This window comes from Sorex fumeus, unplaced genomic scaffold (assembly GCF_029834395.1).
Source record: "Sorex fumeus unplaced genomic scaffold, SorFum_2.1 ptg000015l, whole genome shotgun sequence".
NCBI lineage: Eukaryota > Metazoa > Chordata > Mammalia > Eulipotyphla > Soricidae > Sorex > Sorex fumeus.
The window spans coordinates 18,080,551-18,085,756 of record NW_026606072.1 but is presented as its reverse complement, the minus strand read 5'-3'; positions in this window follow the sequence as shown (position 1 = coordinate 18,085,756).

Here is a 5,206-nt window from a genome sequence, read left to right as displayed (position 1 = left end):
TTGGGTCACACCTGAAGATAGATGCACAGAGGTTACTCCTGGCTCTGGCAGTGCTCAGGCAACCATATGGGATACTGGGAATCGAACCCGGGTCAGCCGCGTGCAAGGCAAACGCCCTACCTGCTGTGCTATCTCTCCAGTCCCATGACCATTCTTTAGAGAAAAACAGAAGGCCTCAGATGAGCTGGCTTTTCATTCATTTGTTCATCATTTGCTGTGGGAGGACTTCCAGTGAGACTACTTATGTGGAATTGAGCAAGACACCAGAGATAGCCATATTCAATAAATTTAAAACTCTTTGGTAGAGCTTCTGCTTCTCATAATGCTGGAGAAGCAGACTGGATTTGCCCTCCTGTTTATACAACTAGAAAACTGAACAAAAATTTAGAGACAATATCAGAACAGCAGCAAGTGCAGCTGGTCAGCTGATCCCTGGGAGAAGACAAACAAATGAGCCAAGCTGCCGAGTTTCTCTGGCTGATTCCTTGGGGAGCATTTCCAGATAAAGATGTAGGGATGGTGGGGTGGGTTATTAATGACACCCCACAAAGATGTGCCCACATTCTAAAACTCAGGATATGGTGGCTGGACCTTATTTGGAAATGAGAAAATATGTAGTTAAGGGTTTAAAGTTGGAAAAACCTTGAATTATCAGGGTGGGTTTAAATACCCTGGTAAATACCCTTAGGAAGGAGACAGAGTGATACAGGAGCTGAGTGAGTAGGAGTGGAATGATGTGAACACAAGTTAAGTGCACTTAGAGGAAGGAAGCTGAAATAGGCCAGAAATAGTTGATCTCCCAGAACCTTTGGGTCTATGGAAACTTTGATTTTGAACTTTCTAAAAACTGGATGAGTGAATTTCTGTTTTCAACCACCAAGCCTGTGGTAACTTGATAGAGCACTTTCATGGAATAAAGACGGGCCAGAGAGAGAGAGAGAGAGAGAGAGTACAGTGGATGTGGTGTTTGACTTGCATTCAGCTGACCCAGGTTCAAAACCCAGTATCACCTACGATTACTTGAGCACCACCAAGAATGTCCCTGAGCACAGAGCTAGGAGTAATTCCCTTGCACCGCTGGGTGTCTCCCAAAAACCAAAACAAGGAAAGAGGCAAAATACAGAGGTATTATAATGCCAACGAATCTCAAACTAAATGTGATGCTTCTATCATTATGACACTTCTGTGCCCATTCACATCAACAGCGAAACCAGATAAAAATGATAAAAATTTAGAAACTTTCATCCTGGGAATCTCGTTTTGAAAAAAGGCAGCCAAACAACAAAGGATAGGAGCCTGAGCTTGTTTCTTTCTAGCTGTGTGGTTTCAGTCAGAATTCTATGACCTCCCTTTTGTCTTGAGTAACTTGCTAGAGTCTCACAGAACTCGGGGAACTTGTTTGTTCACTTGCTGGAAAACTTGTTTGCTCACTAGATTACTGTTTTTAAAATAAAAGGATATAACACAGGATGACCCAAATAGAAGAGGAACACATTAAGGAATGAGGAAGGGTATGGAAAGCCCATGTCTTTTCCACACATGTTACTTTCAGTGATTCTTATATTGTTCCTCTTGAACACACCTCATAGTTCTGGTGTGCTGTTCATTTCTTTTCAGACTATTTTCTCTTCCTTTTTCTCTGCTATTATTCTGTCATTCAGAACTTCTTTTGAGCTTTTATACCACCTACCATGCTCTTTATTTCTCTTTTCTTTTTTCTTTCTTTTTGGGTCACACCCGACCATCCACAGTGATTACTCCTGGCTCATGCACTCAGGAATTGCTCCTGGCAGTGCTCGGGGGACCATATAGGATGCTGGGAATCAAACCCTGGTCCGCCTCATGCAAGGCAAACGCCCTACCTGCTGTGCTATCGCTCCAGCCTCTATTTCTGTCGTTTCTGTAGTAGTTTTCATTTCAATGCTTGTGCTTTCTTGTGCTTTGCTGACTTCCTGTCCTATCATTTCTTTGAGCTCTTGAACATCCTCATCATGGTATCACTAAAGACACTGTCTGAGGATTTACTGAGCTGGTTGGTTTCTGGTGATGTTTATGTCACTGGTGATACTGTTTTCACTCACTGAAGTTGGTGGGCTTCTATGTGTTTTCCCCATTGGTTTTCTAAAGTTCTTGATGTGTTGGGGCGGGCGTGAGTCTTTGCAGTTAAACCTCTGGAAGATGCTGAGGAATTAGACTGGAGGTTGCTTCCTCTCTTCGCTGCCTGCCCTCACTGACTGACAGGAAGCATAACTGAGCAGCATGTAATTTGATGTGTAGGTCTGTTATGAGGCTGTGTGAGCAGCCAGACTCTTCAGCATCCTTAATCTGAGTCCTTCAGGATCCTTTGTGGTCTTTAATATGGCACAGGCTGGGTGTGAAGGCACATTGGGCCTAGTTGGAAGGGAGGGACTCTGTCTCCTTTTCCAGTGCTATCTGCCAGAGACCATCCTCACTTGCAGTGGTAGAGCAGCAAGCGGAAAGTCAGGGAGGAGCTGTGGAGTGAGCCCTTATTATGGTCTGTGGCCGAGATAGAGGCCACTGGGATGTAGCCGGAAAGAAGGAATGCTACTTTCCAAGCAGTGCCACATGTTGACTATCCTGGAAGTTTTCTAGACCTCCAGCCTCCGGGATTTTGTTTATTATTTATTATTAATTTTTAAAAATTGATCACATTGAGATACACAGTTATAAATTGCGTTTCAGTCATGATTGGGTTTCAGTCATACAATGTTCCAACACCTGTCCCTTCACCAGTGTACATTTCCCACCATCAATGGTCCCAGCTTCCCTCCCTTTCAACCCCTCCTGCCCTGCCCCTGCATCCTGGATTTTAAAGGAGGCTTCATTAACTAGGCATAATTGGTTAACTTACTGGCCTTTGGTGACTGATTTGACCTCCATCCCCAAGCCCCTTTGGCGAAGAGGATGGGTGGAACAGGAGTTTCAATCATTTATTCACAGGTTGGTTATACCAGCAACCAGCTAGCAACTTTGCGTGTTTCCCAAAAATCACCACATCTACATAATGGGGGACATCTATAGCCCTCTCAAGGCTTAGGAAATCCCTAGGACTTGGAGATCTATGAGTCAGAAACTTGGTGAACAAAGGCAAGGTACATATAGGAAATTTATTTTGCACATATGAATGACCTAATACGTATTTTCTTACCAGTCATGACATGTCTAAGAAATGGAGACATAGGGATGCTGAAGGAGGCAGAGAGCCAGAAGGTCAGATTATATTGAGCATTTTCATTGTTGCTGTTATTATTCTATAACCCATCAATAGCCCACCCCACCTTCAATCATCTTCTTATTGTAACTGCCACCTGCAGGCTGTTTTACCTCGTGTACCTGTGGAACTGGCTCACTTCTTGGAAACCTGTGTTCCTTCCAACTATTGCCAGACTCTCCTCTCTCACCATGACTCACTCCTTCTACTCCTCGCCACTTCTCACATGTCCCCCCTCTACTCCTTAACTTCTATGAGACAAACATTGTAGGGAATGAAGAAGCAGTGGCCATTAAAGCATAGTGTTGATGGTGGAACAGAATTATGGCCACATGACAAAGGAATCCTTGGACCTGAGGGGTTACTGCACAACTCCAGAAGCCATTCCATTAAATTGAGTGAATACTGTTCATAAGCTAACTTATGTTTTTTATAAGGACACTCTAGTACTTAAGAGTTCCACTGTTTTAGGTATGTATGCTTCTCAAAAAATAAGGGTCTCCCACTTGACCCAGTAATTTCACTTCTTGGAGGATATTCCTGAAATACAAAACCACTAATCAAAAAAGATATTTATGCACCCATGTTCATTACAGCATTGAGTACAAAATCTGGTGTATGGAAAAAACCAACATGTCTGGTGACAGTTATATATTTTAATATTAATATAATTTTATACATGAAGTCAGGAAAAAGACTGGTTTGTTAAATGTTAAATATAAATATACATTCTAGAAAATTGGAGAAGTAGATGATAATTTTCTGGCTTCACAATGAGTGTTTCTTTTTCTTTCCCTTCCCAATCTGCACATTCTCATTCATAAAAAGTGCAGCTATCCCTATTCTTAAGTTTTTCTCATGTTTTCTTTTTGCTTTCTTTTTTTAGACTGCTATAAGCTTGTATTCATGACTGTCATGGTGGAAAACGGCAAGCAAGCATCAGGTATTTCAACCCTGCTGAGGTTTATTTATGCAAAATAATATGATAAAAATTTTATGAGCCTCAATTATGTATTAGCAATGGTCTTGGGCTTGGGACTGGTGATGACCAAAATTAGTCATGTAGTCACCATTCATAGGCGATTTTTAGTTAATCTTCAGGATTAACTAATTAATTAATCTTCAGCTTGATATCAAAAGTCTTTGAATACTATTCTTACCAAAAGCCTGAAGAAATTACTCCTATGGGACCAACTTCTGCAAGAACACAGTAATCTTGTCTATAACCAAGTAAACATAAAGTTCTATCTTCCATCCTTTTGCCCTGTTGACAAGCATAGCTCTTCTGCCCTCTAAAAGAAGGTTTCCTAAGGGCCAGAGTGATAGTGCAGCCAGTAGAGTGTATTTTCAATCCCAGGCACCCCATATATAGTCTTAGAGCACCACCAGGAGTAATTCCTGAGTGCAGAGCCAAGAATAATTGTCCAAGCACAGATGGGTGTGACCCCCTAAAAAAAACCCAAAACAAACAAAAAAGGTTTCTTGAGTTTACCTTGGCCAGATGAAAAATTCAAAAGGGTTTCTTTATACTGTTATCCTATTGGACATATTTAGTCTCATACTAGCTGATAGGCATTGCTATTATAGCAGATCACCAGAGATCAGAACAATTTTCTTTTATTTTAAAATCATAAAAATAGATTGATTTTTTAAAAAATTCTTCTTTCTCTTCACTTTCTTTCCTTTTCTACTTTTATGTACCTGGGGATCAAGTCCAGAGTCTTGCAAGGCAGGGTCTGTACCTCTGAGTCACACCCCTGGCTAGTCACTATTTCATTTCTAGATAGTCATTTCACTGGAAGCCTTGGAGAGTTCCATTATATTCTATCTGGATTACAGCCACGTTCTCATCAACCTAGCAGATTTGGTAAAATATGAAAAACAAACATAATAGAAACCCAGCCCATAATGCTTTAGAAAGTCTATGTAGATGGTGAGTTGTTGAATTTTCTCAAAAGTGTTCTTTAAAAAGTT